Source organism: Tenrec ecaudatus, chromosome 1, assembly GCF_050624435.1.
Source record: "Tenrec ecaudatus isolate mTenEca1 chromosome 1, mTenEca1.hap1, whole genome shotgun sequence".
Classification (NCBI taxonomy): domain Eukaryota; kingdom Metazoa; phylum Chordata; class Mammalia; order Afrosoricida; family Tenrecidae; genus Tenrec; species Tenrec ecaudatus.
This window is the reverse complement of record NC_134530.1, coordinates 56,259,784-56,273,740: the sequence shown is the minus strand read 5'-3', so window position 1 is coordinate 56,273,740 and position 13,957 is coordinate 56,259,784.

Here is a 13,957-nt window from a genome sequence, read left to right as displayed (position 1 = left end):
GGCTCCACTTTCTCCCCAGTCTTGCCAACACTTGCTACTGTCTGATTTTTCTTTTAGTCATCCACTCCGTTTGTGGGCGAAAGATGAGGCTTTCTACTCTCCATAAAGACTTCCAGTCTCAGAAATCCACGGAGCAATTCTAGACTGTCCTCTAAGGGGCGATGAGTCTGAACCTCACTATCAGTGAGTCTAAAGTGATAACTCACTGTTTGCATTTCCATAATGACTCATGATCTTGAGTACTTTTTCATGTTCCCATTGACCATCTGAACATCTTTGGAGATGTGTGTATTTAAATTGTGTGTCCATTTTTTTAAGTGGTCGTTTGCCTTTTGACTATAGAGTTTTTTTATCTTTTTGTTTTTATTGGGAGCTCATACACAACTCGTATCACAATCCATACATACATCAATTGTGTAAAGCACATCTGTACATTTGTTACCCTCATCATTCTCAAAACATTGGCTCTCCAAGTAAACCTCTGGCATCAGCTCCTCATTTTCCCCTCCCTCCCTGCTTCCCTTCCCTCATGAACCCTTAATAATAAATTATTATTTTGTCTTATCTTACACTATCCAACGTCTCCCTTCACCCACTTTTCTGTTGTCCGTCCCCCAGGGAGGAAGTTATATGTAGATCCTTGTAATCAGTTGCCCCTTTACACCCTACCCTCCCGCCACCCTCTCTGTGTCACCACTCTCAGCAATGGTCCTGAAGGGACCGTCTGACCTGGATTCCCTGTGTTTACAGTTCCTATCTGTACCAGTGTACATCCTCTGGTCTAGCCAGATTTGTAAGGTAGAATTGGGATCGTGATAGTGAGGAGTGGGGGGAGGAAGTATTTAGGAACTAGAGAAAAGTTGTATGTTTCATCGTTGCTACACTGCACCCTGACTGGCTCGTCTCCTCCCCGCGACCCTTCTGTAAGGGGATGTCCAGTTGCCTACAGATGGGCTTTGGGTCCCCACTCCGCACTCCCCATCATTCGCAATGATATGATGTTTTGTTCGTTGATGCCTGATACCTCATCCCTTCTACACCTCGTGATTACACAGGCTGGTGTAATTCTTCCATGTGGGCTTTGTTGCTTCTGAGCTAGATGGCTGCTTGTTTAGCTTCAAGCCTTTAAGACCCCAGACACTATATCTTTTGATAGCTGGGCACCATCAGCTTTCTTCATCACATTTGCTTGTGTCTTCAGCAATCGTATCAGGGAAGTGAGCACACAATGATATGATTTTTTGTTCTTTGATGCCTGATAACTGATCCTTTCAGCACCTCATGATCACACAGGCTGGTGTGCTACTTCCATTGTGGGCTTTGTTGCTTCTGAGCTAGATGGCCGCTTGTTTAACTTCAAGTCTTTAAAACCCCAGACACTATATCTTTTGATAGTCGGGCTCCATCAGCTTTATTTACCACATTTGCTTATGCACCCGCTTTGTCTTCAGTGATTGGGTCGGGAAGGTGAGCATCATAGAATGCCAGTTTAATAGAATAAAGTATTCTTGCATTGAGGAGTACTTGAGTGGAGGCCCAATGTCCATCTACTACCTTAATACTAAACCTATAAATAGATGCATGTAAATCCATTTCCCCATCCTCATATATAAATATGCTTACATATGTACATACCTATATTTAGACCTCTATAAATGTCCTTTGCCTCCTAGCTCTTTCCTCTATTTCCTTTTACTTTCCTCTTGTTCCACTATCATGCTCAGCTTTCATTTGGGTTTCAGTAATTCCTCTCGGTTACATTACCCCTTGGTCACGCCCTACCAGGCCTCCTACACCCTCCTCACCACCGATTTGGGTCACTTGTTGATCCCTTGTCCCTGGGTTTGTTAACACCACTTCCTTTCTCCCCTCTCCCATGTCCCCCCGGAATTGTCAGTCCCATTGTTTTCTCCTCCAGATTGTTCATCCAGCCTATCTTATTTAGACAGACCTGTGGAGATAATAACATGCACAAAAACAAGACAGAGCAACACCAAGCAACAAAAGAAAACAAAACAACAATAACAAAAAGCCAATGACAAAAAAAAATACACAACACAGCTACAAAACAGAAAGGCTTGTAGTTAGTTCAAGGACTGTTTGTTGGCCTTTAGGTGTATTTTTTAGTTGAGTCTGATAGGGTGCCAAGCCCTGGCCCCAAAGTCTATTTTTGGTATTCCCTGGGTATGTTATTGCTCTGTTCTCCTTGCTGTTCTGTTGCACGCCCTTAGTGTTTTGCCTCAGTATGGTGGGATCAGATCGGGTGCAGTTCCCACACTGTGTCTCCAGTCTTGTCCCCTGTAAGACTATGGGTCAGTGAGGGATGTTATGTCTCATAGTGGGGCCGACCATGTGGTCCTCTCTGTAGATTGACTCCTCTGAGCGGGAATATCGTCCTCAAGGCTTGGTGGGCCAGGATGTGCTCCACTCTCTCTTCCTCCCCCTTCATTTGCTCCCACGTGCTCTGATCAGACATTGCCCTCTCCCGGAGCTTCAGCTTCAGTGCCGTCCTATGACATAGATTCTTCTGGGGGAGGGGCAGGTATCCACGTAGTTGGGAATGCAGCCAGCCCCTCAGACCTCTCCACTGGTTCCCTATGACTGTCGAATTTTAAGAGTTCCTTATGTATGATCAGTTCTAGACCTTTATCAGATAGATGATTTACAAACATGTCCTCCCATTCTGTGAGCTGTCTTTTCATGTGCTACGTTCTGAAATGCCATTCTAGGCGTGACCTCCTGACGTACCCACTTACTCTGGGAACTTCTTGAGGTCTTGTTCTGGGAATCACTCCTGAGGCTCATCTTAGAGCCCAGCCTCCTAGCCTTTCCATCTACTTTTTGGGCATCCAATCCCTCTGTGTGTTAAATAATTAGTGTGGTTTCTGCGTCCTGCAATTGATTCCCAGTTAATGAACCGCTCAGTTTAAGCCCTTAGAGCAGCGATGTAGCCATACTCTAGGAATACGTCACTGGACAGTTCAGAGGGAACTGCCCGCTGTGGGTTTCCGAGACTGTAACTCTTGACGGGTACAGAAAGCCCTGTCTTTCTCCCGAAGAGCAGTCGATGGTTTCCAACTGCTGACCTTGTGGATCGCAGCCCACTGGTAACCAGTATGCCACCAGGGCTCCTTGTCTTCTGACGAGAGCGGGAAATCGGAGCCTGGTAAGGAAGGCACAGAGCCCTGAGGGCAGAGCGGGTGAGCGCTTGGGCTGCTAAGTGCAAGGCCAGCAGTTGGAAACCATCAGAGGCTCCCCAGGAGAGAGATGAGACTGTCTCTCCAGCCAAGACCGCAGTCTCAGGAAGCCGCAGGGCAGTCCTGCTCTGCCCTTTAGGGTGGCTAGGAGTCGAGTCAACTCATGGTAGTGAGTTTGGTGGCCTTGGGCTTGAGGAAGACATTACGAGCAAAACAAGAAGTCGTCTCCTATACCACACCTGCCCTGCCTCTCCCACAGCCTCCGCGGAAGGCTCTCACTTTATGAAATCACCATGATCTAGGTCAGCGAATTCAATGAGGCCAGTCCTACTAACCTTCCTGCACACAGGGCCTGGGTCCCAGCCAAAGGCAGTCCTGACCAGCTGGATGGGAGGGAGGCAAGCCCCTGCATGAGACTGTCTGGTCCGGTTATGGAAATGCCAGGAGCGCCCCAGAGGGCGCCACTGTTTTCCTTGGGGCCGCCGAGAGCCTCCTCCTGTGTCCTCGTCAAAGCCCATCTGAGCTCCGCACAGGAACACACGGCTGCAGGGCTCCTGCTTACCTTCCTGGGCGCTGACAGCCAGAGCCAAAAAGCCTTGTACCCCAGTGGTGCCCTGTCCATTTGGCCAGCCCTCTTGATCCCAGAGTGGGCTGCTTGCTGCGAAGGGAACATGAGTGGAGCCTGCTGAGGCTGTGGGGAGGGGTTCTCATCAGAACAATCCAGCAAGGGCAAGACAAAGGCCCTCCCCACACCTGCCCTGGAGGTGCACTTAGATGTCCTCTGAGCAGCTTTGAGGCCACACCTAGGGACAGTGCCTGCCCCGCCCTGCCACGTTCCACAAAACCGTGGAAATCAACCAAGGAGGGCGAGCACTTCAGGAAGGACAGCTTCACTAGGGGTGTGGCAGAGATGGAGCGAGGGCTGGATTTCACCGGTGAACTTGGAGACAGACAACCGGGAAGATGTGCTTCATTTAGAGGTGAGTGAGGTGCTGGGCTGCCCACGGCTGGTTAGTGGTGACCCACCCGCCACCCCGCAGGGGGATGAGCCTTTCTAATCCCTCGAAGATGTACAGGCTCAGAAACCCACGGAGGCAGCTCTGCCCGGCTCCACAGCATTGCTATGAGTCAGAATGGACTCCACAGCAGTGAGATTTTCTGGGTCAGAATCAACTTCGTTTAGATCAAGTAGCCAGGGGAAAAAGTGAGTGGAAGGTGAATGAGTGGAGATGGTAAGGGCTGACAAGCCTCCTGAGATGATGACAAAACATCTTTTTTTCTTACAACTTTCCTACACATCTTGCATTTTACATTCACCAACATATCTCAAATTTTCAAACATACAGGATTTCACACAAACAGCAGGTGTGGTATGCATGCCGCATCATGTGCACTGGCTTCCTACGCGTGGTGGGTGCGTGATGCCCAGTTGCATGTTGTTGTGTAGACCTGGGATGTGTGACACCATCGTATGTGCGTTGCTGCTGGTTGCCACTCAGTTGGCTGCCACTTTCCGTGTTATGTGTGACAGGGTGAAAAGCTGTCCGCTCCTGTGCCATCTTCACGATGGTTGGTGTACGTGAATCCCCGTTGCCACTCACACATCAAATAAGAATGATATAAAACTATGTGATTATAAGTATGAATATATTAACCTGGTTTCTCTTTTTTTCTTTACATTTTCTTAATTTTGTTGGTGAGAATATGCACCACAAAACATACAACGAATCAAAAAAAACACAACATACAACAATTTTTATAAAACCACAAAAAACATACAATTCAAGGCAAACTACTGTTTGGTTTTCAGCAGCTGTCAGGATAGTTTCGAATGAAAAGTTAAAGCTGATCCCAGGGTTGCAGGTGTTCATCCACCCTCCATGGCTTCCGAAGTCTAGAGAACAGGTAGCTTCCTGTGGTAGTCACATAATCTCGTGTCAACTTGAGGCTAAGAGTGAAGGGGTGGAGTCTAGCCTGTCAATCAGGTCACAGCCTGATGAAGCATCCTTGTGGGTATGACCTTCTCAGGAGGATTCTGGGAGCTTCCTTTCTTTCTCCCTGGAGGAGGGCCACTCTCTCTGCTTCACCTTCGTGGTGAGGAGACATGTGGAGACCCTCGCCTTCAATGAGATGCTTCCACTGCCACTGGATCCACCAGCCTGTGATCTTCCTGCGTTCGGCATCATTGTGAGTGTCTATATGAGCCTGTAAAGGGATTTATGGACAGATGGGCCAATATCACACTTATGGACTTGATCTGGACTGGGCTGGGGTATCTTCTCAGTATCAATTGCTCTTTGATATAAAGCTCTCTCTTACACATATATGAGTGTCCCAGGATTTGTTTCTCTGGTCAACCTGGTCTAACACACTTCCAAAAACTTACCTAGCCTCCCACGCCCTATTCAGAAAGAAAACAAAATTACTCAGTGCCCGCCTCCCTGGCAATTAAAAACTTTTGCTTGCTCCACAGTCCCCCTCTCCAGGGTAAAGGGTCCATATCCGCTTTTGCAGTCCTCCCAGATCCTTCCAAGGGGGCCTGGTAGCGTAGTGGTTGCACATTAGGCTACTAACTTGTGCAGGTCAGCAGTTCAAAACCACCAGCTGCTCCGCAGGACAAAGATGAGACTTACTACTCCTGCAGAAAGTTAGAGTCTCGGAAACTCACAGGGGCTGTTCTACTCTAGCCTATAGTGATGAGTTAGAATCCACTTGATGGATAGCAGGGAGTTTGGTTTTGGTTTTTGATCCTTCCAGTGCCCTGCAGGGGGCAGTAGCACCCACTTTGGGGAGTACTGGTCTCCAGTCTACGCCAAGGCATTCAACTGTGTGGATCATAACAAACTACAGATTGCTGACCTTGAGAAGAATGGAAATCCCAGAACACTTCATCCTGCTCATGGGGAACTTGTACGTGGATCAAGGGGCAGTTGTGGGAACACAGCAAGGGAATCCTGCAATGGTTTAAAATCAGGAAAGGTGTGCGTCAGGGTGGTCTCTTCTCACCAGACTGGTTCAATCTGTATGCTGGCCCCTATGAAGAAGAAGGCTTATTCACACCCTGTGATATGCAGATGACACAATGTCCCTTACTGAAAGTAAGGAGGACTTGAAGCACTTGCTGATGCAGGTCAGGGATTGCAGCCTTCGGTGTGGATGACAGCTCAATATCAAGAAAACCAGACTCATCACAACTGGACCACTAGGTAACATGGTAGATGGGGGAAAGGTTAAAGTTGTCAAGGATTTTGTCTTTGTCTTGCTGGGATCCACAATCAAGGTTCATGGAAGCAGCAGCCAAGAGCTCAAAAGACGAGTTACATTAGGTACATCTGCTGCACAAGACTCCTCTGGAGTATTGAAGTATTGAAGAGCAAGGATGTTACTTTCAGGTCAAAGGTGCACCTGACCCAAGCCAGGTAGTTTCAGCTGCTCCCTATGCATGTGAGAGTTGAACGTGAATAAGGAAGACCAAAGATGAATGGATGTTGAAGCCACGAAGCCCACATGGGAGAAGCACACCAGCCTGTGTGACCACAAGGTGTCGATGGGGTCAGGTATCAGGCATCAAAGAACAAAAAATCATCATTGTGAATGAGGGAGAGTGCAGAGTGGAGACCCAAAGCCCATCTGTAGGCAACTGGACATCCCCTTCCAGAAGGATTGCGGGGAGGAGACGAGCCAGTCAGGGTGCGGTATAGCACCAATGAAATATCTTTCCTCTAATTCTCTAATGCTTCCTCTCCCCCACTATCATGATCCAATTCTGCCTTACAAATCCGGCTAGACCAGAGCATGTACATGATACAGATAAGAGCTGGAAACACAGGGAATCCAGAACACACAAACCCCTCAAGACCAATATTAAGAGGAGGAAGGGAAAGGTGAGGTAGAAAGGGGGAACCGATCACAATGATCTACATATAACCCCCTCCCTGGGGGGTGGACAACAGAAAAATGGATGAAGGGAGACATTGGACAGTGTAAGACCTGACAAAATAATAATTTATAAATTATCAAGGGTTCATGAGGGAGGGGCCGGGGGAAGGAGGGGAAAAAATGAGGAGCTGATTCCAAGGACTCAAGGAGAAAGAAAATGTTTTCAGAATGATGTTGGCAACAAATGTGCCTGACACATGGATGGATGCATGGATTGTGATAAGAGTTGTATGAGCCCCAATAAAATGATTTTTTAAGAAAGAAAATAAAAATAATAGATGCATTTGGATCATCGTGCTGGAGAAGAATATTGAAAATACTGGGGACTGTTAAAAGGACAAACTGATCTGTCTTGGAAGACAACAGCCAGCATGTCCCTTGGAGGCAAGGATGACAAGACGTGATCTTCCATGCCTTGGATGTGCTGTCAGGAAGAAGCCGGTCCCTGCAGAAGGACATCCTGCTTGGTGAAGTGGAGGGACAGGGAAGAAGAGGCCGGCCCTCCGTGACACCGATGAAGGACCCACTGGGAGGAGGCGCGGGACCATTCTGTTGTGCAGGGGTTGCTATGGGTCAGATCCCCCTCCCGGGCGCCTCACAACAACCATCGATGAGACCGCAATGTTCTGTTTCACATTTCTCCCCTTTGGGATCCAAGTTCTTCTGTGGAGTCTTTGATCCCAATGTTCAGCAGTGGTGCCCGGGCGTCATCCAGTTCTGGCCTCATCGCCAAGGAGCAGGTCCACGCCTCCTAGATCCTGTTTCTGACTCTCCTTCCTCCTGTTCCAGGTGAGTAGACTCCAGATGTTTGCCTGGGATGTGACCACTTGCAAGCTTTTAAGACCCACACCCTCTTCAATGAAGTAGAGGGCACGTAACACACTGGTCCAGTTAGCTGGGGTGTCCCATGAAACCATGACCCTAAAACTCTAGCCCCGCAAGGAGTTTGTTGTAACCGCACAGCCCCAGCGGCTGCTCTCCTTGTTGTAAACATGTCTCTCACATAGCTTTCCTGGGTGTGCTTTTTACAGGTGTACAACTCCTTGTCTGCCATGCCCACAGCCCTCTGTGCTCCTGACACCTAATCGATGCTGCTTCTCCATCACCGCTGGAGGAGGACACCTGTGTATCCCATTGGGTCTACTGCCCTCGGGAACCTCGCCCAGCACAACGAGAAAGCCTGAGATATGTGTGGAGACGCGAGAAACATAGAGAAGACACACACAGACAGCGAGAGAGAGGGAGGCAAATCTTGGATGATGTGTTCGGCCCAAGAAGATGGATGAGAGCAAGGGCACAGCAGAGGGATCGGCTTTGGATGCAAGGACACGGTCTTTTCCATTCTGAGAAGAGGTGGAGAGGATCAAGAGATGGTGTCTCCACTGTGAACCCAGGCAGCCCCCATTGAGCTGCAGGACTGAGGTCCTGGATGCAGCTAGAGAATGGAAGGCAATCCCAAATGTCTCTGGGATTCTAGGAGATTAACAGCTGCTTTCTCCTAGACCCCTAAACTGGGAGACGTAAACCTGTAATCACCAGAGGGCTTCTTGGAAGCCTTGAACTCTTGAATAACATCATCCAACAAATTCCTGCCCCGCATCCCAAAGGCCGTGCCGTGTAATGTTCTGCTTCCTGCAACTGAAGACGTTGTGACCAGCATGGAAGGTGGGGTGTTGCAACGATGGGTCCTAACCCGTGGACCCGGCTGTGTTGAGAAGGGTGTGAAACAAGAAGGATTTCTCCGCCCAGACCGGGAGGCGGGCATTCCCTGTGATGCAGCCAGCACTTCTGAACCTCAGGCTGGGGACCTGGCGTAGGTGAGGGCTGCAGAGGACTCCGGAGAAATATGCAAAGTGCAGAGATGGGTTGGCTATTTTCTCAAGCCTTCGGTTCCTTGTCAAGAAAGAGACAGATTTTGCCAAGAAATAATCATTTGTGAAAGCTAATATTTGAGTCTTCCCCGTGCCAGGTACTATTCCAAGTGCTTCGTGTGTTAGACTGGGTCGGCTAGAGAAGCGAATCCAGACACTTATACGTGTGGAAGAGAGTTTCATATCCAAGAGTAATTGTATATTAAGAAAATATCCCTGGCCAGTCCTTAACCTCGATATTAGCCTATATGTCCAATACTAGTCCATAAATTCTTCTACAGACTCATGCAGCACATGCAATGATGTGAAAGAAAGCAGGAAGATCACAGGCCAGTGGGTGAGAGGTCTTGTGGAAACATCTCAGCACTGGCGTAGCCCTCCAAGTGGCTCCTCCAGCTCCAGGACTCTGGCTGCCATCAGCATAGCCTCATGGGGCTTGTCCACAGAATGTGAAACAGAGTGTGTGTGTGTCCCACCTCCAGGGAGAAAGAAGTTCCCAGAAACTTCATGCGAAGGCCACGCCCACAAGGAGGGCTCAATCAGGCTGGGACCTGATTGACAGGCTAGACTCCACCCCTTCATTCTTTTATCAAGTTGCCATAAAATTGTGTAATTACCACACTTCTTTTTTTTTATTTTTAATTTTAACAATTTATTGGGGCTCATACAATTCTTTTCACAGTTCATAGATATACATACATCAATTGTATAAAGCACATCTGTACAGTCTTTGCCCTAATCATTTTTTTCTCTTTTCTTCTTTTACATTTTATTAGGGACTCATACAACTCTTACCACAATCCATACATATACATACATCAATTGTATAAAGCACATCCATACATTCCCTGCCCCAATCATTCTCAAGGCATTTGCTCTCCACTTAAGCCCCTTGCATCAGGTCCTCTTTTTTTTCCCCTCCTCCCTCCCCCTTCCCCCCTCCCTCATATGCCCTTGGTAATTTATACATCGTTGTTTTGTCATATCTTGCCCTATCCGGAGTCTCCCTTCCCCCCTTCTCTGCTGTCCCTCTCCCAGGGAAGAGGTCACATGTGGATCCTTGTTATCAGTTCCCCCTTTCCAACCCACTCACCCTCCACTCTCCCAGCATCGTCCCTCACACCCTTGGTCCTGAAGGTATCATCCACCCTGGATTCCCTGTACCTCCAACCCTCATATGCACCAGTGTACAGCCTCTGTCCTATCCAGCCCTGCAAGGTAGAATTCGGATCATGGTAGTTGGGGGGAGGAAGCATCCAGGATCCGGGGGAAAGCTGTGTTCTTCATCGATACTACCTCACACCCTAATTAACCCATCTCCTCTCCTAAACCCCTCTATGAGGGGATCTCCATTGGTCGACACTTGGGCCTTGGGTCTCCACTCTGCACTTCCCCCTTCATTTAATATGATATATATACATATATACATATACACATATATACACATACATACACACACTTATATCTTTTTTTTTTTTTGCATGATGCCTTATACCTGGTCCCTTGGGCACCTCGTGATCACACTGGCCGGTGTGCTTCTTCCATGTGGGCTTATTTGCTTCTGAGCTAGATGGCCGCTTGTTCACCTTCAAGCCTTTAAGACCCCAGACACTATCTCTTTTGATAGCCGGGCACCATCAGCTTTCTTCACCACATTTGCTTATGCACCCATTTGTCTTCAGCGATCCTATCATGGAGGTGTGCAGTCAATGATATGATTTTTTGTTCTTTGATGCCTGGTAACTGATCCCTTTGGGACCACTCGCTCATTCAGGCTGGTGTGTTCTTCCATGTGGACTTTGTTGCTTCTGAGCTAGGTGGCCGCTTGTTTATCTTCAAGCCTTTCAGACCCCAGTCACTATCTCTTTTGATAGCCGGGCACCATCAGCTTTCTTCACCACATTTACTTGTTCACACACTTTGGCTCCAGCCGTTGTGTCGGGAGAGTGAGCATCATAGAGTTCCAATTTAATAAAAGAAGGTATTCATGCATTGAGGGAGTGTTTGAGTAGAGGCCCAAGGTCCTTCCGCCACCTTAATACTTGACCTATAAATATAGACACATAGATCTATTTCCCCATCCTCCTATATATATTTGCATGTACATGTCTTTGTCTAGACCTCCATGATTGCCCTTTGACTCCTAGCTCTTTCCTCCATCTCCCTTGACTTTCCTCCTGCCCTACTACCATGCTTCATCGCCACCTGGGCTAGAGTATAACTCTTCTCTAAGCAACCTTACCCTTGATCTTTCCCAGGAGGCCTGCCACTCCCACTTCTCTACCATTTGGGGTCCCATGTTTTTCCCTTGTCCCTGGGTTTGTTAACACCACTTCCTTACCCCCCCCTACCCCCCACCCCAAGTCCCCCCAAAACTGTCGGTCCCGTTGTTTTTCCTCCAGATAGTTCATCCAGCCTGTCCTATTCAGACAGACCTGTGGAGTCACTAACATGCATGAAAACTAGACAGAGGAAAACAAAGCAACAGTACACACTTCATACATTTAATCGTCACAGTCAAACAAAGAAGTGGGTCCACCTCTCATCCCCATTTCACATTTGAGGAATGGAGGGTCAGAGTAAGGGTCACTTGCCCAAGCTAGCCAGTGGCAGATGAATTGAGGACTTCAATCCAGGTAACCTGGACCCTGAGGTCCTGTTTCTACAAATTTGCTAAACTGCTTGCCTATAGCCAGCAATCAAGCTGATCCATGCTTTGCAGGACTGAAAAAGCTCAAGTCAAAGCTCCACGTGAGTGGGATCAAAGGCAGGGAGGCAGGAAACATAATGGTGAGCCTCAAGGCTGAAACCTGCCAGAGCCCTAGAGATGCATCCCCTGCCACTGGATCCACAAGACTTTGCACCCACCAGCCTGTGACCTTCATGCATTTTTGCACCATTGCATGCGGCTGTGTGACTCTGAAGAGGGACTCGTGTCAGGCTTATGGACTTGAGCTAGACTGGGCAGGAAGGTTTGCTTGATATAAAGTGCTCTCTTACTTACGATGAGTGTCTCTGGATTTGTTTCTCTAGTCTACCTGGCCTGCTGCATGGACCAAGGGAAGTCATTGCTGACATCAGACAGATCTTGGTTCAAAGCACAGAATACCAGAAAGATGTTTACATGTGCTTTATTGACTTTGAAAATGGATTCGACTGACTGTGTGAGTTATAACAAACTATGCATAACCTTGAGGAGAAGAACTCCAGAGCACTTCATTGTGTTCATGAGGAACTTCTGCATAGATCAAGAAGCGATTGTGCAAACAAGGCCATCCTCTATGGTTTAAAATCAGGAAAGGTGTTCATCAGGGTTGTATCCTCTTACCATAGTTGTTCAAGCTGTATGTTGAGCAAGTCGTCAGAGAATCTGGCTTCTATGAAGAAGAATGTGGCATTAGGATTGAGGAAGATTTATTAATAGCCTGTGATATGCATATACCACAACCTACCTTGCTGAAAGTGAAGAGGTGTTGAAACACTTGCTGATGCAGACCAGCGATTGCAGGCTTCAGTATGGATTACAACCTAATGTAAAGAAGACAAATATCATCACAAATGGACCAATAGGTAACATCATGATATATGGATAAAGGTTGAAGTTGTTGACGATTTTATCTTGCTTGGATCCACAGTCAAGGCTCATGGAAACATCAGTCAGGAGATCAAAAAGGCAAGTTGCTTTAGGTAAATCTGCTGCACAAGACCTCTTAAAGTTTGGAAAATCAAGAATTTTACTTTGAGGACTACGATGAGCCAGACCCATGGCCTGCCATGGTATTCTCCATCACCTCTTATGCATGTGGAAGTTGGACATTGAATAATGAGGATAAAAGAAGAACAGATGTATTTGAATTGTGATGTTGGAGAGAGTATTGAAAGTACCACAGATTGATCAAATGGAAAACAGATCTATCTTGGGAGAAGTTACATGCTCCTTAGAGGCAAGGATGGCAAGATTTCACCTCTCATACTTTGGACATATTATCAAGAGAGACTAGTTCCTGGAGGACATCATGCTTAGAAACGTGGAGAGGCAGAGGAAAAGAGGAAGACTCTCAAGGAGATGGGTTGACACGGTGGCTGCAGCAATGAGCTCAGGCACAGGAACGATTGCGAGAAGGGTGTGCAGTGTTGCATTCTGTTGTGCATGGGCTCGCTATGGGTCGGAACCAACCTGAAGTCACTTAATAGCAGAAACAACTGACCTAGTTTCAGCTGCAGACACTGAGCTTCTCTATCATGTCTCCCCCACAGATGTAGTCGACTTGATTTCTGTGTGTTCCACCTGGGGAAGCCAACGTCTATCGTCACCTTTTGTGTTGTTGAAAAGGTATTTGCCAGCTGATACCAAGGGCTCAAGTAGAAAGAAAATGTTTTGAAAATGATGATGGCAACAAATGTACAAATGTGCTTGACACAATGGATGGATGGATGGATTGTGATCAGAGCTGTATGAGTCCCCAATAAAATGATTTTTTAAAAGAAATTTGCTATGAACAAGTCATTGGTCTTGCAAAATTCTATCATGTAATCTCCAACTTCATTTCTATGACCAACACCATGTTTTCCAACTACTGTTGCTTCTTCTTTGTTTCCAACTTTGCATTCCAATCACCAATAATTATCAATGCACCTTGATTGGATGCTGATCAATTTCCAACTGAAGTCCTTGGTAGAATTCTTCAATTTCTTCATCACTAGCTTTTTTTTAATTGGTGCATAAATTTGAACAATAGTTGTATTGATTGGATTTCCTTGAAGACTGATAGATATAATCCTATCACAGACAGTATCGTACTTCAGAGTAGACCTTGAAATATCATTTCTGAGAATGAATGCAACTCCATTCCTCTTGATTGTGTCATCCCTGCACAGTACATCATGATTTTCTGATTCAAAATGTCCAATACAAGTCCATTTCAGCTCACTAATGCCTAGGATATCAAT